Below are 22766 nucleotides of genomic sequence, written 5' to 3' on the forward strand. Positions count from 1 at the left end.
CAAAAATATTATGGAACAACCTTGAGTCGTATATAATTTCTCAATAACATTGTTGTTTCACCGATAGCGAAAATTATATTTCCTTTATTCGCAAAAAAAAGTTTAAACATTGGACATATACATTTCTCTATAATTGCTTTCTTCTGGCAGCCAATGCAAATTTAACACGTTTTCATTTTCTGTTATAAGTGTGTACAACATTAACACATACATACATTAGGGTGTATCAACTATTACCTTCGTAGTAGAGTTGGTAGCAATTCTGAGCATCAGCCCCTGCTCTTTTCCGGCAGCAATCGTGCAGGTCAGGGAAACAGACTCTTAGTCCCTACCTCCGTTTGCACCGTCTGCCAGCACAGAATATATTGCGACATCCGCCCAATGCAGCTCCTGCCTTGGGTGGTGCCACTTTCCTAGATGTCCTGGTCTCCGCGACGGCAACCCCCCGACGGGTTTCATCGCGCCATGTTGCCAGGTCGCAAACCCAAATCATCCGGGTACCCCAATGCTTGCAATTACGTCCTGGCCTTCCACAAACCAGGCGTAGTCACCCGTCACTCACCCCCAGAGTGGCGGCGTCTCCCCTTATGCACTTCAGAATTATGCAGTTAAACTGTAATGGACTAACTGTGAAGATTACGGCGATAATCGATTTCATGAAGCGGCACAACATCCGCATTGCTGCGATTCAAGAGACTAAACTCACAGCAAGATCTGCGTTGCAGACCTGCTCTGGGTATAATGTCCACAGGAAAGACCGCGAGAGCGGAAATAGAGGCGGCCTCGCGTTTATCATACACCACTCTGTGCAATATTATATATTTGATCCTGGCATCGACCGCAGGGACAATGTCTTGGAACGTCAAGGCCTATCTGTCCGGTCAGGCGATGCAAACCTAGAAATCATCAACATCTACATCCCTCCTCCCACCTGTTGCCCCAGTGGATACCGCCCTAATATCTGGGCCTTACTCACTGGCAACAATCGCATTATCTTAGGCGATTTCAATGCCCATCATGATCTATGGCATTCAAACTTGCGGGCGGACAGTAGGGGTGAGATGTGGGCGGATCAAATAGAAGAAACGACGTTCTGCACAATAAACGGATACACCCCCAACCGTATGGTAGGAAGCTGTCACAGCTCGCCAGATATCTCAATCGTGAGCGCAGAACTCGTAAACTGCGTCAACTGGCAGCCGATGGTAACATTGGCATCCGACCACCTGCCCATACTTATTTCGCTCGAGCGTACCGCCGACTTCATCGTCACCGAAAAACGCACTTTCATAAACTTCAAAAAAGGAAAGTGGGAAGAATGTAAATCTTTTACAGACAACCGCTTTGCTGACCTCCCTATCCCGACTGATGCCCGCCAAGGGGAGCGTGCCTTCCGCAAGGTCATTGAATCCGCCTCGGCACGTTTCATTCCCGCCAGGAGAATTCCCGAAATCCGGCCCACTTCCCGGCGGAAGCCGCAAACTTAGCGAGAGAACGTGACCTTATAAGACAGCTTGATCCAGACGACCCCCAAATAAGGGATATAAACCAACGCATCAGATTGCTTGTGGACGAACACAAGCGGGCGAAATGGGAGGAGCACCTAAGAGGTTGTAACCTCTCTACCGGTGTGGGTAAACTTTGGTCCACCGTAAAGTCCCTATCGAATCCGAATAAGCACAACGACAAAGTTTCCATCACCTTTGGCGACAAAGTGCTGTCGGATGCGATAAAATGCGCGAGCGCTTTCTGCCGACAATATATAATGCATACTATGGTTGACAAAGATAGACGGAGAGCCAATAGACACGCACATAAACACAAATTCAGCGCGTCACCAATCACAATCACCGCTAAAGAGGTTGAGGACGCCATTGGTCGCGCTAAACCATCCAAAGCAGTGGGCCCAAACGGCATAGCCATGCCGATGCTTAAAAGCCTAGGGAAAGAGGGTTTAAAATATTTAGCGCATGTCTTCAACCTGTCTCTTTCCACCTTTGTCATTCCCGAGAAATGGTAAATGGCCAAGGTGGTCCCGCTACTAAAGCCTGGGAAACCAGCTAATATAGGTGAGTCGTATCGTCCGATATCTCTCCTATCGGCAGTGGCAAAGACGCTTGAAGCCATTTTGCTCCCTTATTTCAAAGCAAATTTGCAGCTAGCCCCTCATCAGCATAGCTTCAGAAAACTCCATAGCACTACCACCGCGCTAAATGACATTAGCACCCAGATAAATTGCGGTTTAAATCAACACCCCCACCATAGAACAGTACTCGTAGCGCTAGACCTATCAAAAGCTTTTGATACGGTCAACCATGGCTCGTTACTGCAAGACCTGGAAGGGTCTATCCTTCCCCCATGTCTTAAAAGGTGGACCGCAAATTATCTGGGTGGTCGGCAGGCATCGGTGCAATTTAGAAACGAAACATCAAAACCAAGGAGAATTAAACAAGGGGTGCCACAGGGTGGTGTCCTATCCCCACTTTTGTTTAATTTCTACATATCTAAGCTACCTTCACCACCGGAAGGAGTCACAATCGTTTCCTACGCCGATGACTGCACAATAATGGCCACAGGCCCAGGCCCAAAGATCGATGCGCTATGCAATAAAATAAACGGCTACCGCCCTGATCTCTCCAGTTGTTTCGCCTCGCGAAACCTGGCATTATCACCGACTAAATCTAACGCGACCTTATTTACAACATGGACGTCCCAAATGTCGACCATTTTGAATATCCACGTCGATGGCACTACGCTACCGACTGTCCTACACCCCATAATCTTGGGTGTGACGTTTGATCAGGATCTACATTTTGGTGAGCACGCAGCCGCAATCGTTCCGAGAATTCAGAGCCGTAACAAAATCCTCAAATCCCTCGCTGGCAGTAACTGGGGAAAAGACAAAGAAACGCTCATGACTACATACAAAGCAATTAGCCAGCCGATTACGTGCTACGCGTCACCCATATGGTCGCCAAGCCTAAAAATTACCCACTGGAAGAAACTACAGGCCTGCCAAAATACTGCTCTCAGAATCGCCACGGGCTGTCTTCCTATGTCCCCAGAACACCATCTGCATAATGAGGCGAGAATACTCCCCATCAGGGAGAGAAATGAGATGCTGACCAAACAGTTCCTGTTGAATACCCAGAAACCTGGGCATCCCAACAGACATCTGATTGATAAATCAGCACTGCCTAGGGGCTTAAGAAGTCATCTCCGTAAGCATTTTGAGGAAATACGGCACCTGAGAACCCAGCCGTATGAAGCGAAAAAACACAAGCAGGTCCTTGGTGAACTCCATAAACAGGCGTCGGACCTTTATGCCGGGAATTGCCCGGTGAATCCAGTACTTAAAGAAAAGTATCCAAAACTCGCGGAAGAGGAACGCCAACTCCCCAGGGAAACGCGTGTCACTCTTGCTCAACTTCATTCTGGATACTGTAACAGGTTAAACTCTTACCTATCCAGAATCAACCCCGACATACAAAATGTATGCCCCGCTTGCAATGTGTCCCCACATGACACCAACCATCTCTTTAATTGTTATGTGGAACCAACGCCTCTAACACCCCTTTCCTTATGGTCCACCCCTGTTGAAACGGCAAGTTTCCTTGAACTCCCGTTAGAGGATATTGATGACAATTTGTGTTCGGTCGCGGCTATTAGGTGGGGCGAGCATTGCTACAACAACAACAACAGGGTGTATCAAATTTGACGATTTTTTTTTAAACAATAATAAAACCTTTAGACAAAAATATTACAGTGATTTATTAAGTAACAAGTTTAGGCTCACATTCTTTTTTATTAAACAACTTATAATGAGTCCTGGTTTTCATTGTTCCCACGTCGGACCGATGACAACAGTTGTTCTCACTATGGGTTTGATAGACGGATAGAATATATTGCTTAGTTAGATTGAGATGGCTGCTCAAAAAATACCTCACATAGTCTCAATGCGTCCATTGTATTCAAAACTAATGGTATAAAAAGTTAGTTGAAATCAGTTGTATTCAAATACGAAGAATGAATTATAATTGACCAGCAGACTCGGCACATGTTGTTTTGCCATAACTTTGGTTTATATACATGGCTTTTCATCTTCCTTTTATTCGCTCTGCCTTCTTCCTTTCTCTATCCGTGCATCTCTCTCTCTCTCCCACTCATACATTTTCCCGCCTTTCCACCCTCTCTCTCCTTCTCCGCTCGCGATCTCTCCATATTCATCATAATCATGACCAATGTTTGCAGTCGTATTCTAAATATGATTTCTTTGACTTGATCGGTCTCTGGTCCTGTTCCCGAGAAAACTCGATGATTTAACCGAATCAGCTTAATGTAGTTGGATGCCAGATATTTAATGTTGTTGATTGGAAAATCATTTAAAATTTTTAATTTGCTTTGTAACATAAATGTGTATGTGACGCCAAAATGTAAAGGATATGAAAAGAAAATACATACATGCTTACATACATAGGTAGGCATGCTTTTGCTAGGTGACCTCTTTGACCATTTGATCTAATTCAACATCTGATGCGGTAGAATGATCTCGGTGAACGCATGTTTAAACGGATGGTTGGAGTACATACACTAACTGCCTTTTTTTGGAAATAAGTCATTTTTGGTTAAACAATTTTGGTTATATTAAGAGGAATCAACATTTTTTTTTTTGAAGCAGACGAAAGTGAATATTTTAAAGTTTAATTCCAAGCAAGAAACTACAATTTCATGATTTTTCACCACATTTTAGAAATCTGCCAAGTCCTTATTATAGATTCCTTCGCATTATATCAAAATTAACCATCTACCATAGCTTAGCTTTAAAATGCAAAAACCCCGTTTAAAGACTTTATCTTATAAGATGTATGTATAAAGAAGATACTCAGTACGAAAATATGCTACCAATTTTTAAGATGAGACGCATGTTCTTAATAGTTCTTTTAGTTAAAAAAATATTGTCAGCTAAATACTTTTTTCTTTAAGGCAATAGACAGACCGAAGTAATAAAAATGTTATCAAAAGACAGCACACTCTAATGCGCTTTTAGACAACGTGTTCAAAAGAAGTACAATTTCTTTGCTTATTGTTTAAGAATAAAAATAAAAAAGTTGCAAAAACTACGCATGTCAAAATGTCGCAATCAATATTTAAGACAAAGGAGAGGCAGTTGGGAAAGAATCAAGGATCGACAATATACTTAAAATGGGCAAAAGTAATTAAACAACTTAGGCATTTTCCATTTTATAGGGGGTATATCTGTGTATACGGATTAAAGGTTTTCTTAAAGCAGCTAACAGAATTTCTTCCATTTGGCCTTTTGAAGGGATTTTATTTTGTTTTCTATACTATTTACAATTTTTTTATATATCGTTAGCTTAATTCGAAACGGCCCCAACCAACAAGTTTACAATTTTACAAAAGAAGCAAAAAAGATATTTTATTACTTCTAAAAGTGTCATAACACCGCTTTTATTGGTTTTCTAACTCTAAAAAAGTGTTACTGGGGTGTATTTTAATGTACCATACCAAAACCTGTAAAAAAAGCAGTTTCGAAGAATCTGTTAGTTGGGGCTTTTGGGAATTAAGCTAACGATATGTACATAATACTTTTTACATTATAGTTGTACTTAATTTATGTATTGCCTTTTCTACATTAATATATTTAGGGCCGTTTTCTCATGTGAACCTTAAAGTTTATCTGCCTTATACGTAAACACAAATTTTGTTCCCAAAAAAATGTTTGGTCGGACAAATAAATCTTAAGGTTTACTTCAGAAAAATTGGTAATTTTTTTTCACTGGTCTGATATAGTCTCAAACTTTAGTAGTTGTTTTATAGTTCAGAGTTCTCAGAAACAAAACACCGTAAAAAAATTGCTAAAAATGTTTTTCTTGTTTCATTCCACTTTAAATATTTGAGTTTTAATTCCATTTAATCCTCCGAGTACTTTCACCCTCTAAATATATTTCCTTACTCTCACACAAATTTTAGAGGTAATAAAAAAACCTTGATGTTTCCTTTGCTATTTTCTTTGTGTAAAATTTGGATTAAAATTAATTCATCCACAAGCAAATATTTAAAATTGCTCGAATATGTAAACACATAAATATGTTTCTTTTGGCCTAATGAGATTTTTGCAAACATAAAACATTTTCTATTACAAAGGATATAAAGAGCATCAGGGTAGATTCTAATAAAATTTCAAAATAGAAGCAAGAATATTCACGAAAAATTGCAACCACGAAATTTGAAATTATTAAATTTAAAAGCAACATTGTCCCTATCAAATTTAGCCTTAATAATTCACCACAAAATATAATATGCGCCCAAGAAATTATTTAAATGCATTAAGTCTTATGGAAATGAGATTTCGTTATTCGCAAGCAATTTTAATGCAATTCACATTTAATTGAAATTATGCATTTACCTAACGCCACAAGCAAATTTTCTCAACGGCAGGCAATTTTGAAATACCAGCTATCCCAGCAGTGCCTGTTTTCTATTGTAATTACACAGCACATCGCCTTTAAGGAAGTCCTTTCCGTTTCACTTAGTAAGAATCCGCATTCAATTCATAATTCATATTTTCTCTACAAAAGCCGTGCAAAATTTTATTTATATGGTGCAACGAATTATAAGAGAAATGCTGAGAAAATATTCGCAAATAAATTTGCAATCACCAGGCAGTGAATTACACGAGCGAGAAGAAACTGACAACTTCCTTTTGTATTTTTGATGTTGAAAATTTTGTCAATCAAGCGTGAAAGGATTATGAGTAGAGCGCGAAATTGCGCAGGCTGGCGATATTTCATGTTGTCGAATGTACAATCATTTTGTATGATATGACATAATTACTTGCAGTGTCAAGGGCACAACAATAAAAAGAAGTTGTTAAACCCTTTCATGCTGTTCCAGTTGTGAGGTAAACATTGATTTTTTTTTTATCTCAGTAGTGACTTAAAGCATGCGTTTGCAGTTACAAATTCTTGTCATAATTTCTTGAATTGGTTACGCTTTTTTTATTATCACATTCAATGATGGAGAAAATTGATTGCTTTTTATAAGCTTTTATTTAGTTTCACTTTTGTTGTCTGTAATGGAATCTTGCAAGTTAAATTTGATACACTTCCCGGTGTCCGATTGAGCTGAAGTTTTGCACACATGTATAACTCCGATGACAATGCAATATTACTTTGTTAGAATTCGATAAATTAATCGATAACACAGTTATCGGTAAAGATTTGTATTCACTTTGGCATAACAGCCTAAGTCCCATACAAACCCGCCGGTACCTATCCGTGGATTGTGATATTTGGACGTGGTGAATCACGCGTGGTGAATCTCAACGCTTGTGAAAAGCGGAGACACAACCCTCTGTTGTATTTCTGTGTATAACCAACATAGCTGAAATTTTAAGGCTGTTTAACTCTGTAATCTTTTCTGTAATTTATTTTGCTTTTGGAAAAATTACCTATTTGAAAAAAGCTGGCTGAAAAATATTGGCATAACAGCTTAAGTTAAATCAAGAATGGAAAAACTTGGAAAATTTGAGCAGATGTGGCAATTTCGCGTGTCCGTTGAACGAAATATTGAAAATCTATTGATCATCGCTAGGAAATTAGCGACATTCCATCAACTTAGCAGCACTTTAGCAATACTACTGTTATTATTTGGCCGCTCAAACACACCCATATTAATTTGCATTAAATTTAAAATATACAACTCAAAAATGACTCCGGTTGTTATGCCCACAGCATTTATTTGGTGCAAATACAACATAATAATTTACACGGCCAAAGCCATAATAATTTGCACGGGTCATCAATTCTTTCTCTGATTCAAAAGCTGAACTACCAGCACTACCGCCATCAGCTCAGTGTCATCATTGTCAGTAGCGCCAATAACACCAAACTCGTGCCTGACAAACAAAATTCGTTTCACTCAATAGTGCAAGTGAAATGTACTACGCACTCACTACTAAGTAGCGTCAAAAATTCGATTGGAGTCATTTCGTCAATGATTTACCATTGAGCTGGCACCGCATTGGCGCTGGCGCCATGCAATTTACATCACTAAAATTGCACGAATGTTCAGGCTCATGACTTTGTTAATCCAGATGGTGAAAACGAAGACTCAAAGGAATGCAACCTTGCAAACAACAGCCGTCATTTTCAAAGTGTAAAAATTCTGTGATACAACGAACGCTAACGCCGTTAGGCTGTTATCGGTAAGTGTTGCATACTTTTCTGCGCACTTGATTTTGTTTTACAGATTTTTGGCGATGGAATTTTCTTAAACGAAAGTAGGAATTTTATTTTAAAACAGATTTAACCCACAGATGAGAGATCTGCAATAAGTAGTTGTAAACAGAACGCGGCATAGGCAAAGTTAAGTTATTTAACACTGTTTGACACAATTTTATATGTGCTCTCTGTCAAAAATGCTTCAACTAACTTATGTCACATTTTATTTCGATTATGAATATGCCCCAATATATTCGGATTATGATATAATAAAATTAAAGAAAGAAATAAAATTAAAGAAAAAAAAACTTTTTTAAAAATAAGCTTTTATTATTGGTTAATAAAATTAACTAAAAAGTAAGTTGATGCATTAAAAGAAATGGATAGAATGAGAAACGTTACAAATAACTAAGTAAAGATTACGTAACTAATTTAAACAGTATTTTACCCTACTAAAAATTTAAAAAAATTCCTATTTAAATTAAATTTAAGAAAGAGACTTTTCTAAGAACAAGCTTCTATTACTTGTTAATAAAACGAACTAAAAAGTAAAAAATAAAATTAAAGAAAAAAAAAAACTTTTTTAAAAATAAGCTTTTATTATTGGTTAATAAAATTAACTAAAAAGTAAACAATAAATTGACTCTAAAGAAATATAACACTTTATAAGTTCATTGTAAGCTTTAACGATAATTAGGCTTTTTCGTCTGCGACAAAAGAATTCTATATTGTACATAATTATATATTTTTAACATTAAAACTTTACACCTAAATTATTAAAGCTTACAGTTTATATCACAGTCCTAATTGTTCTAATAAAAGCATGTTACATTGCGATAGCAAGAAAAGGAGATCCTAAATGTTCTTAATTATACCATCAAAATTCAACACGTTTTTTATTAGAACAATTAGAACTGTGATATAAACTGTACGGCTTAATAATTTAGGTGTAAAGTTTTAATGTTAAAAATATATAATTATGTACAATATAGAATTCTTTTGTCGCAGACGAAAAAGCCTAATTATCGTTAAAGCTTACAATGAACTTATAAAGTGTTATATTTCTTTAGAGTCAATTTATTGTTTACTTTTTAGTTAATTTTATTAACCAATAATAAAAGCTTATTTTTAAAAAAGTTTTTTTTTCTTTAATTTTATTATGTGCAAGGGTTAAAGCTTCGATGGAAATCTATATATATATATATATGTACATATATATAAACTAGCAGACCCGGCAGACGTTGTTCTGCCCTAAATTTGGTCTATCTGCATACATTTTAATAAGCTTTTTCTGTCTAACTCTGGCCTACCCCTCTACACTTTTTCCTAATCTTTTTGTTCACTCCTCCCTCCGTTTTTTCGCTTCATATATCTCCATCTTCGTCTCATTATATCTCTTTCTCAGTCTCCTTCTCTCTTTTCTCTTCTCTCAATTTTTTCTCATTCTTCTTCATCTCTTATTGCCAGTCCCAGAGAGTAGTATGTATTTTGTTCCAGTCGAATTCCGAGTCTCAGTCCCAGTCCCACTCCGAGTATCAGTCTCAGTCCCAGTCCTAATACTAATCCCAGTCCCAGTCCGTCTCTGGTATACTTCCCGGAAAAAAGCAAGGTAAATACTAATATAGGCGAATTTATATACGAAATTTCAGGCAAATCGAATAGGACGTATGTAAATAGGTATGTGGGTATTATTAATTCTTGTCTTTATTTCGGCTTCGCATGCATATTTATCAGTTTTGCCATGTTGATGCGACTAAATCGAATATCACAATGACCTTTAGAGCTCTCAGCAACAGCTTTCATTTGATATCCATAATACACACACATTCTGGGGGTATCCGGGTCCATGTTTTGGCCTATATCTCGAGACCCTAGTCACTAAACGGTGTAAAACTTACTCTGTATTATAGCACACATCAACAGCTTCAATTTGATACCCATAATATAAAAACACATTCTAGGGGTATCCGGGTCCACCTTTTGGCCTACATCTCGAGACCCTAGTCACCCAGCGGCATAAAACTTAGTCTGTACTAAAGCACACATCAACAGCTTCAATTTGATACCCATAATGTAAAAACACATCCTAGTGTTACCCTGATCCACGTTTTGGCCTATATCTCGAGACCCTAGTCACCAATAGGTATGAAAACTACCCTGTACTAAAGCACTCATCAACAGTTTCAATTTGATACCCACAATGTAAAAACATTGTCTAAGCGTTCACGGGCCCACGTTTGGCCTATATCTCCAGACTCTAGTTACCCAGGGGTGTGAAAATTATCCTCTACTAAATGACTCATCAACAGCTTTCATTTGATATCCATATTGTATAAACACATTCTAGGGGTAGATACCCGGGTCCACGTTTTGGCCTATATATCGTGACCCTAGTCACCCAGGGGTATGAAAATTATCCTGTACTATAGCACTCATCAACAGCTTTTATTTGATATCCATAATGTATAAACACATTCTAGGGGTACCCGGGTCCACGTTTTGGGCTATATCTCGAGACCCTAGCCTCCCAGTTGTATGAAAATTATCCTGTACTATAGCACTGTGGCGGCCACCGTGGTGTGATGGTAGCGTGCTCCGCCTATCACACCGTATGCCCTGGGTTCAACTCCCGGGCAAAGCAACATCAAAATTTTAGAAATAAGATTTTTCAATTAGAAGAAAATTTTTCTAAGCGGGGTCGCCCCTCGGCAGTGTCTGGCAAGCGCTCCGATTGTATTTCTGCCATGAAAAGCTCTCAGTGAAAACTCATCTGCCTTGCAGATGCCGTTCGGAGTCGGCATAAAACATGTAGGTCCCGTCCGGCCAATTTGTAGGGAAAAATCAAGAGGAGCACGACGCAAATTGGAAGAGAAGCTCGGCCTTAGATCTCTTCGGAGGTTATCGCGCCTTACATTTATGCTTTTTATTTATAGCACTCATCAACAGTTTTCATTTGATATCTATATTGTACTCGAGTTATTGAGTGACAATCAAAATGTACACTTCTTTTTATATATATAGAAGAGAAGATACGCCACACGCAACGTTTTCAACTATTTTGTTGGACGCACCGTTTGGCCGATTTAGATGAAATATATACCAATTTATAAAAGCGTGCAATTACTGGCATATGCTGATGACATTGATATCATCGGCCTAAACACCCGCGCTGTTAGTTCTGCTTACTCCAAACTGGAAAAAGAAGCGGTAAAGATGGGTTTGATGGTGAATAAGGACAAAACGAAGTACCTGCTGTCATCGAGCAAAGAGTCAGCGCATATGCGCCTTGGCAACCACGCTACTGTTGGCAGCCATAATTTCGAAATAGTAAATGACTTCGTTTATTTGGGAACCAGCATCAACACTAGCAACAACATCAGCACTGAAATCCAGCGAAGAATCAATCTTGCCAATAAATGCTACTTCGGACTAGGTAGGCAATTGAAAAGTAAAGTCCTCTCTCGGCGATCGAAAATCATACTCTACAAGTCACTTATCGTACCCGTCCTGCTATATGGGGCAGAAGCATGGACCATGACAACATCAGATGAAGCGGCTGTTCGAAGCGGAGTGTTCGAGAGAAAAGTTCTTCGAAAGATTTATGGACCTCTACGCGTTGGCGATGGCGAGTACCGAAGAAGATTTAATGATGAGCTGTACGAGCTATACGCAGACATCAACATAGTCCAGCGAATTAAAACGCAACGGCTGCGCTGGCTAGGCCATGTTATGCGAATGAAAGATGATGCTCCGGCCAAGAAAGTGTTTCTATCGGAACCCGCCTATGGAAGCAGAGGTAGAGGGCGGCCCCCACTCCGTTGGAAGGACCAGGTGGAAAACGATCTAAACTCCCTTGGTGTGACCAATTGGAGCCGGTTGGCGGAGCGAAGGAGCGACTGGCGCGCCTTGTTGGACGGTCATAACCGTTTAGACGGTTAAGCGCCAATTAAGTAAGTAAGTAATATACCAATTTGTAGGAAACAGAGTTTTTCAGTGCATAGGTGGGACAAATATACCAAAATATGAGAACTGTAATATCTCAAGCAGATGCGCAACGTCGATGTTATATCAGTGAAAAAAAGTACAAAGAATTGGAACGAAGGGTGTGGTACCTCCATACAATTTTTTCTTTCCATATCGCAAATATCCTGAGCCGCTTAATTCACATTACCAAAACTGGGCATAGCTGCCAACATTGTTAAAGGCAAAGTTTTGACAAAAATTCGAGTATATTGGAAAATGGAGCGTGGAGTCCCCCATACAAAATCAAATTTCCATAAGCAAATATCTGTAACCGCTGAATGTACATCACTTGTATTCGGTGAATATTGCTGATGTGTATATAAGAGTTTTGTGCCAAATGTTACGCCAAATATAAAAATACCGGTATTTCATGTTCCTGAAATATTTAGATCTCTGATCTTTGTTATTTTTAGTTTTCCACAATATTAATATGTGTACATTTTTACTCACAAATATATATTCATTCATATATATAACTGATGCGCCTATTAACACCATTTGACAGTCATTAATCAATGCAAAACTGCAGAGCGAATGTACTTACCTGAAAAAAAAAGAAACAAAACGAAAAAAAGTCATCAGTAAAGGAAAAGGAATTGCATGTTAAATTTTTTAAAATAACAAATTCACAAATAATTTGCTACAAATTCATATTATACAAAGGGAGGAAACTTGTTCGGTTTTGTTAGCTTTACCATTGACATTCAAATGAAAAATTGCTATAATTTATCACGAAAATCGCTTAAATGTTACAAATATTGCATTTCCGTTTGAAGTATCTTTTTTTTTTAGGAAATTTAAAAAGGTAATGGAAGTTTTCCAGTTAACGCAGCGAATTAAAACGCAGCGGCTGCGCTGGCTAGGCCATGATATGCGAATGAAAGATGACGCTCCGGCCAAGAAAGTGTTTCTATCGGAACCCGCCTATGGAAGCAGATGTAGAGGGCGGTCCCCACTCCGTTGGAAGGACCAGGTGGAAAACGATTTAAACTCCCTTGGTGTGACCAATTGGCGCCGGTTGGCAGAGAGAAGGAGCGACTGGCGCGCCTTTTTGGACGGCCATAACCGTTTAAACGGTTAAGCACCAATTAAGTAAAGTAAGTAAGTAATGGAAGTTTCAAAGTTGAAAAGTAAAGTGGAACTTAAAACACAGATCGCAATCGACAATTATCCTTGCACTAGGATGACCAAAGCGACTTCTTCCAAATTACTTGTTCGTGCGCTATAATGATGAAAGGACAAAAAAAGACTTTTTGATTCTGCTCACATCATGCCATTATAACATTTCAAAAATTTATGCACAACAGTATTAAGGATTAATATAATTGATCTCTGTCCCATTCTTTAGCCAATCTGAGGCCACTCATCAATTTAAAAAAAAAAAATTCTTAATTACACTGATAAATTTCGCTTTAGTCTACAGTACCTGCCATTAGAATGCATGCATGCAAGTGCTACTGTATTGGCGCAGTGGCGCACATTTAAGAGGGAGCGCGTGCGTGTAAGTGGCCGCATTGAAGGCACGTGACATAACAAAGGACACCAACGCCATATTACCTGCATTCACTTGCCAGCTTGTAGCATGTGGAGCAACCACAAACACTGTCCTATATAAAATACTAAAGTAGCTCTGTCTCGACTATTTGTTTGGCTGTCAGTCGTTTGGCTAAGTATATAATTATTCTGACAGCTATTTTTTTGCTGTTATGCCACGACTATGGTTAGGGTCTATGGTGATTATTGTTGCTGTCGCTACTCTGCTGTGTGTTTTATACCTTATAAGACACCTGAGCATTGTCTCACGCAAAGGCTAATCACTCATACATGAATTTATCTTTGTATGTATATATTGTTGCTAAACGTGCATAATTAAATAATTGCAAGAAAATTAAATCCATTAAATTGTATACTAAATGAAAAGTCCCAACGTTAATTTCCTAATTTAACCTTAGTTGCCACAAAACACTTCAAGACAACTTATGGATCCATTAGCATCAAATTGTTAGTTTAACTCCAACTAGGCTTCCTCTGCCATTCTTTGAAGTTGTTACGGTCTGCTGCTACGGTCTACGGCTACAATCCACTTGGGAGCGTGTTCACGCGAACACACCTAGTGATGTGGCGAAAGTTGCGATAAAAAGTATCGAAAAAGAAGGAAAAAGACAGACCGGCCATCACCAGCAAAAAGGATGGCATTAAGTTTCCGGGAAGATAAGTAAGTGAAAGGGCGTAAAATTTTGGTGATCGAAAAACATCCTCGCCGGCTGTGCACCTACGCAGGGAATTGTCGAGAAACGAGGAAAGAGTCAATAGCGCAAAGCACCGAAACCGTTCTTTCCGACAAATCTCGTTTCTACGCGGCTATTTTGGGCGGTAATAAACTCTGCACAGGTTATGTTGTGTGGACACGAGGTCCAGTTGAAGTAGGTCGGAGTTCGCAGTCACACTTAGCGAGATAAACCTCTTCCTCTACGTTTACTAAGAACACTACCACCTGCGGAAAAGCGTCCGACACCACCTCCGCCTCCAGGGCCAGCAGTACGCCGCCGCGTAATACAATTGACGTCAAAGAGCCAAGTCATCCGGCTCGTACAGGGTAGCGCGGAGCTTTATCGCCAGTTGGTCCACTCGGTTACCTGGACCCAAAGCGCCCACCACCACCAACGGCGCCTACTATTATCACGGGCATCACCATCAGTAGTATCTCCCCCAACCCATCCATTAGCGCCAACCACGAGCGCAACAACCACCAGACGTACCGCCACCGCCAGCTGCAACGCACATAGCGGGGCCGCGAACATAGGCCTGCGGCCACTAATGTTAACACCTACAACAGGCGGTACCACCGACAGCAATACTAGCCGCATCTTCATCAGCTACGTCCATACCGGCTATAACAATACTAGCGTAATCCTATCAGCTACGACTATAACGGCTACAACAACATAGCCGCATCTTTATCAGCTACGACCATACGGGCTATAATATATCAGCTACAATGACAACCACAGGGCAGCGAACCTAGGCCTGCGGTCAGGCCAATTGCGACAGCGAATATCAGCGGTTAAAGCGGTGAGTCCGTTCCTTTATATTTTGCCTTCGCTTGAGTGAACTTATAAATAGCTCTACAAGTTTTTTTTTACAAAACAAAGAAGGTGTGCCACCGGCACCAGGTCGATGAGGAATAACCAAAGCATACGCACCACCCTATATGAAATGGTCATATAGCTAAAGCAGCCAAAACTATGTACACAATTTTGATAATTCACATGTAAATGTTTTGATTTTGTATCCGACATATTTTACCGTGTTAAAAAGTTAGTTAAATTGTTTTGAACAGTGGATTACATTTTAATGCGTAAAGACTTGTATAATGTAGGATGTCGTACATACACCTGCGAGCAATAAAATTGCAGCAACAATGATACGCAATTTTTATCATTTTCAAAGCAAAATTCTCATTGTTGTATGGAACAGAATTATATATATAACTGGTCTTAAATTAGACTACACCGCGCTCCAAAACGGTTTCGAAATTGGTTGAAAGTCATTGTCGTTTAAATCAGTAAACCCGGTTTACAATTGAGGGAAATGGAAATAGAGGATTAAGTGCTGCAACTTGCAAGCCAATTTGCTACTTTTTTTACTCGCAGATGTACCTATCATAACTATATACCACTATGCCTTTGTACTAGTATAAGCCAATTTAAAGGAGACCATTGGAATTATCTGCCAGACTGTCATGTCAAGGCGACAAACTTCGCTAAAGCGTAATATATTTTCAATGTATAAATCCAACCAATTTGTATAATAATGCGATTAGCTTTTAAACGTATGCCATTATGGTTTATTTGTATGTACGTGCAAGCACCAATTATGCCAATGTTGAAATATTTTCCCGACAACTTCTTTTTTTTTGATTCTGGACAATCATAAAGTATTTTACAATTAACACGAACACATACCTAAATGTTATACACGTATTTATTAACTTTTAATGCCTACAATTGAAGTAACATAGCATTCAGTAAGACTCATTTAAGATAAAATACATATACATGCCCAGGCCATTCAATGCCATTTGGACGAATAAAGAAACATATATATATATATATTTTTTTTTGGTATGGTTAATCACTCCTACCAGTGAATATCCATTTCCTTTTTCTGCATATATTTTGATTCCTTCACTTCTAACATACCTACCTACTGACATGCATGTACCGTAGTTCATGAACTGGATATTTTTTTGTTGGGTACCTTGTTGGCAGAGTTAAGGAAATCAATTCATATGTAAAGAAATGCACGGATGTGCTGCTTCAAAATCTTACTAATCCCTATCTACCCAATAAGTTAAATAGGCTGCTCTATGTACATAAACACATCAATAGTAAGTTAACTTAACCAAAACTTGCTATTAGGCAGATAACAGAATTTGTGTACGCAAAGCAGAATAGCATTTAAAGACACGTTATTATAATAAATCTATTATACCGATAGGTGCCAACCTGTATACGTTTATGAATTTATAAAATAGTTATGTAAGCCAACCAAAATTATAACTTAGACTTCACGAAAGTAAATAAAAAAAAAAAAAAGAATCAGATTGTATTGCCTTATGAGCAGGAAGCTCGCGAAGATTAAAACACATAGATATACTTAATGATATTTCAGTTTTTTTTTATGATGAATTTTAAATAAATTTTGTAATTTAAAATGGGAATGCTGGCGTCGCCACTTATTTAGAAGGCATGTAGGCATACAGGTAAGGGGCCACCGGAATTTTAGGTGCGACGGTGGCCATGGTTTTTGAGGGTGGGATAATGCACCGGGCGTCGCAACACCACCCGCGGCGCCCCTATGTATATTCGGCCTTTTTGTTTTCCTTTTATTTGCATTTTTATTTTTCAGCGTTTTTTTTTATTTTGATTTTGAACTTGTGGTAACCGGTCATTTCCGGTTCGGTAAATTTTTTTTTGTTGCGTTAGATATTTTTTTTGAATTAAAATTTTTGAATGTTGTAACGGTCTGTCCGTGACATCCGGTACGGCCGGATGTTGTTTTATTTTGTATTGATAAGCGTTTTGAGTCGATCTCTGCGCTTCTGTCAGGTTTTTTTTTTTGATTTTGACAGTTGATTTTGAATAGGCATGATAGGAACTTTTTTCTGTTTATGGCGCAGGAACAGTAAGGTTGGCAAGGACCCGCCCCAGCCGACAATGACTAGCCACTGTGCACCAACACATCATGCCGACCGCCTTCCTTACTGCTTCCACGGTAAATGCGATTCCATAACAAAGTACACGATTTTGTTACGCTTCTTAGCAAATCCCACCCCGCTTTGTGATAATACACACCAACCGAGAGCTCGGGAAGATCAAGTATTTTTCCACCTGTCTCTCCCAATTTGTGGTGGTTTCTACAGTTGTAATGTTATCGATAGTGCCACTATCGATGGTTTTCGAAATGACTATAAAAACGATTGATAATGTCCAAAAATTCAAACCCTTCCTCGATAAGCCTTTCAATAGTATTATATCATTTAAACGGTTTCTACGTGGTTAAAAGTGAAACTTTTATGTAAAACATCTACATATGAGCAAACCAAATCTGGTTTAAGATTAAGATTATTAGATTATACCGCTTTTTATAAATAAACTATAAACTATAAAGTCTACACTTGCTATACAACAAACTTGCAATACAACACTTCATATACAACAAAATTTTGTGAAAAAGAACATATGACTTGCAGCAGTTCTCAAAATTGGAAGTTTTAATTTTTAGAATTCCGTGAATAGATTTAAGCTTCCGGATTTTCTTTTAAAATCAGACGTGCATACAAGTTTCTATTTTCAGATTTTTGAATCTTTTTGATTTTGTTTTAAAGTGTCTACAAGTTTCTGCTTTTAGATTTTTTAAACTTTTTATGTTTTATTTCAAAACCATTTTGAGGATTAACTATTATTGCTCAGTTACGTCCGAATTTTAAGCCGAATGAATGTAAAAAAACGTACGTGTAAACTGAAATATATGGAGTTTAGTTTAAAAAAGTTTGAAAAATTGCTTAACCCGATGATAATTTTAAAATTTAGCCTCAAACTTTTAACTGTGTAAAAATAAATTTTAAACAGCCTATTTTTTTATTTATGTCTGTATGAATGTACATATATGTAAATGCCTTAAGCTTGCAGAGCTCACCAATATGAGCTCACAATCTGAAAAAGGAATGAATAAGCATTTCTGCTGGAGCGTAGTGCACAACGAGCGATAGTACCAAAATCCGTTGGTATTTGTTGAAAGTGCCGAAAAAAAATCGATGGTCTTAGATTGTTTAAAAAAAATTAACTATTTTCGCAGCTCTAGTGATCCCCCTGGTTCTAAGGCCTAATACGGGTGTCGATGAGAGTTCTTTCTGGTCATTTGTTTTGACTTCTTTATAAAAGCTTTTACAAATTTTCGTTTATATTTTTAGCCGCACGTGATATATATTCTTAAAATAAAATTTTGATTGCTGCCATATTTTAGTTATAAGTTTATTGGCGAAAATAACTGATGTATAACAAAATATCTGCTTATGTACCCAGTTTAGCCATTTATTAAGCATCCGGTTCTATGGTGTAATGGTTAGCACTCTGGACTTTGAATCCAGCGATCCGAGTTCAAATCTCGGTAGAACCTTCATGTTTCTTGAATCGATTTTTGTAACTTTAAATAAAGCTTTTGTAATGCAAAAAGTGATTTTTTTGCTTATCTTTGAATGTATTTTTGAAACAATTTTTAAATATCTTATATACATACATATATGTATATTAGAGTGACCACAAAACATATGGTATTTGCAAAAGTATTGAATTTTTTCGCTCCCCGCGCATTTTTTGATAGCTTGACAATAGAAAATAAGATCTGCATAAAAATCTGATCACCTGTAGTGGGAAATAGCCACGCGCATTTGACCTAAAGTTCAAAAATTTACCTAAAAATTATGCATGGCTTTAGAGACCAATATCTCTTTAAACAATGATTTTCGGAGAAATAATGTAATAATCATTTTTATACAAAATGAAACTGGGAACATATTCTCCATATGATATTTGTACCTACCGTTATCCTTTCAGGACACATTGAGTCCTTAAAGTGAAATTTAAATTTTTTTGTTTGTTAAAAAGGCAAAAATAAATATTTAAAAAATAGAGAATTGCATAAACTATACATCATTTAATAGGTTATTTAAAGTAGTTTTACACATCGTAACTTTTTTAATTTTAATGCACTATTATAGTCAAGAAAATGATTTAAAATAAGCAAGCCGCATTTTTTCAAACTTTTTTTTACCAAACTGAAAATATCGTAGTAGGCTTTGCAATTAAAAAAAAAATGTGGTATAGTTTCATTCTTAGCAGGCTATGAAAATGTTGAGATAGGGCAAATTAAATGTGCATTTAACAAAAAAAAAAACTGTTGTAGTTGTTGGCGCAACAACGATAAACTGTACTTCATTTAATTAGTTTTTTTTTAGTATCTTTACACATCATAATTTTTTTTTTTTTGATTTACATGCATTATTACAAACAACAAGTAAGGAAGGTTAAGTTCAGGTGTAACCGAACATTACATACTCAGTTGAGAGCTATGGTGGCAACATAAGGGAAAATAACCATGTAGGAAAATGAACCGAGGGTAACCCTGGAATGTGTATCAAATGAAAGGCGTTAAAGAGTATTTTATGAGGGAGTGGGCCATAGTTCTATAGGTGAATGCCATTTAGGGATATAGCCATAAAGGTGGATCAGGGTTGACTCTAGAATGCGTTTGTACGTTATGGGTATCAAACGAATGGTGTTAATGAGTATTTTAAAAGGGATTGGGCCTTAGTTCTATAGGTGGATGCCGTTTCGAAATATCGCCATAAAGGTGGACCAGTGGTGACTCTAGAATGTGTTTGTACGATATGGGTATCAAATTAAAGGTATTAATGAGGGTTTTGAAAGGGAGTGATGGTTGTTGTATAGGTGGTCGCCTTTTCGAGATATCGCCATAAAGGTGGGCCAGGGGTGACTCTAGAATGCGTTTGTACGATATGGGTATCAAATGAAAGGTGTTAATGAGTATTTTAAAAGGGAGTAATCCTTAGTTCCATAGGTGGACGTCGTTTCGAGATATCGCCATAAAGGTGGGCCAGGGGTGACCCTAGAATTTGTTTGTACAATATGGGCATCAAACGAAAGGTGTTAATGAGAGTTTTAAAAGGGAGTGGTGGTTGTTGTATAGGTGGACGCCATTTCGAGATATCGCCATAAAGGTGGACCAGGGGTGACCCTAGAATTTGTTTGTACAATATGGGTATCAAAAGAAAGGTGTTAATGAGTATTTTAAAAGTGAGTAATCCTTAGTTCCATAGGCGGACGCCGTTTCGAGATATAGCCATAAAGGTGGACCAGGGGTGACCCTAGAATTTGTTTGTACAATATGGGCATCAAACGAAAGGTGTTAATGAGTATTTTAAAAGGGAGTGGGCCTTAGTTCTATAGGTGGACGCCGTTTCGAAATATCGCCATAAAGGTGGACCAGGGGTGACTCTAGAATGTGTTTGTACAATATGGGCATCAAACGAAAGGTGTTAATGAGAATTTTAAAAGGGAGTGGGCCTTAGTTCTATAGGTGGACGCCGTTTCGAAATATCGCCATAAAGGTGGACCAGGGGTGACCCTAGAATTTGTTTGTACAACATGGGCATCAAACGAAAGGTGTTAATGAGTATTTTAAAAGGGAGTGGGCCTTAGTTCTATAGGTGGACGCCGTTTCGAAATATCGCCATAAAGGTGGACCAGTGGTGACTCTAGAATGTGTTTGTACGATATGGGTATCAAATTAAAGGTATTAATGAGGGTTTTGAAAGGGAGTGATGGTTGTTGTATAGGTGGTCGCCTTTTCGAGATATCGCCATAAAGGTGGGCCAGGGGTGACTCTAGAATGCGTTTGTACGATATGGGTATCAAATGAAAGGTGTTAATGAGTATTTTAAAAGGGAGTAATCCTTAGTTCCATAGGTGGACGTCGTTTCGAGATATCGCCATAAAGGTGGGCCAGGGGTGACCCTAGAATTTGTTTGTACAATATGGGCATCAAACGAAAGGTGTTAATGAGAGTTTTAAAAGGGAGTGGTGGTTGTTGTATAGGTGGACGCCATTTCGAGATATCGCCATAAAGGTGGACCAGGGGTGACCCTAGAATTTGTTTGTACAATATGGGTATCAAATGAAAGGCATTAAAGAGTATTTTATGAGGGAGTGGGCCATAGTTATATAGATGGACGCCATTTAGGGATATAGCCATAAAGGTGGATCAGGGTTGACTCTAGAATGCGTTTGTACGTTATGGGTATCAAACGAATGGTGTTAATGAGTATTTTAAAAGGGATTGGGCCTTAGTTCTATAGGTGGATGCCGTTTCGAAATATCGCCATAAAGGTGGACCAGTGGTGACTCTAGAATGTGTTTGTACGATATGGGTATCAAATTAAAGGTATTAATGAGGGTTTTGAAAGGGAGTGATGGTTGTTGTATAGGTGGTCGCCTTTTCGAGATATCGCCATAAAGGTGGGCCAGGGGTGACTCTAGAATGCGTTTGTACGATATGGGTATCAAATGAAAGGTGTTAATGAGTATTTTAAAAGGGAGTAATCCTTAGTTCCATAGGTGGACGTCGTTTCGAGATATCGCCATAAAGGTGGGCCAGGGGTGACCCTAGAATTTGTTTGTACAATATGGGCATCAAACGAAAGGTGTTAATGAGAGTTTTAAAAGGGAGTGGTGGTTGTTGTATAGGTGGACGCCATTTCGAGATATCGCCATAAAGGTGGACCAGGGGTGACTCTAGAATTTGTTTGTACAATATGGGTATCAAAAGAAACGTGTTAATGAGTATTTTAAAAGTGAGTAATCCTTAGTTCCATAGGCGGACGCCGTTTCGAGATATAGCCATAAAGGTGGACCAGGGGTGACCCTAGAATTTGTTTGTACAATATGGGCATCAAACGAAAGGTGTTAATGAGTATTTTAAAAGGGAGTGGGCCTTAGTTCTATAGGTGGACGCCGTTTCGAAATATCGCCATAAAGGTGGACCAGGGGTGACTCTAGAATGTGTTTGTACAATATGGGCATCAAACGAAAGGTGTTAATGAGAATTTTAAAAGGGAGTGGGCCTTAGTTCTATAGGTGGACGCCGTTTCGAAATATCGCCATAAAGGTGGACCAGGGGTGACCCTAGAATTTGTTTGTACAACATGGGCATCAAACGAAAGGTGTTAATGAGTATTTTAAAAGGGAGTGGGCCTTAGTTCTATAGGTGGACGCCGTTTCGAGATATCGCCATAAAGGTGGACCAGGGGTGACTCTAGAATTTGTTTGTACAATATGGGCATCAAACGAATGTTGTTAATGAGTATTTTAAAAGGGAGTGGGCCTTAGTTCTATAGGTGGTCGTATTTTCGAGATATCG

General features: G+C 38.4%; 1 protein-coding gene and 1 non-coding gene across 2 annotated transcripts in view; one reads left to right on the forward strand and one right to left on the reverse strand.

Moving 5' to 3' along the window:
* Positions 1 to 22766, reverse strand: part of LOC137239114 (centaurin-gamma-1A-like) — a 455958-nt gene that overhangs the window by 116938 nt on the left and 316254 nt on the right. The window lies entirely within an intron of this gene.
* TRNAQ-UUG (transfer RNA glutamine (anticodon UUG)) lies at positions 18876 to 18947 on the forward strand. The gene has a single exon. It is a non-coding gene; the product is annotated as a tRNA-Gln (tRNA).

Source organism: Eurosta solidaginis, chromosome 2 (assembly GCF_040869045.1).
Source record: "Eurosta solidaginis isolate ZX-2024a chromosome 2, ASM4086904v1, whole genome shotgun sequence".
Lineage (NCBI taxonomy): Eukaryota > Metazoa > Arthropoda > Insecta > Diptera > Tephritidae > Eurosta > Eurosta solidaginis.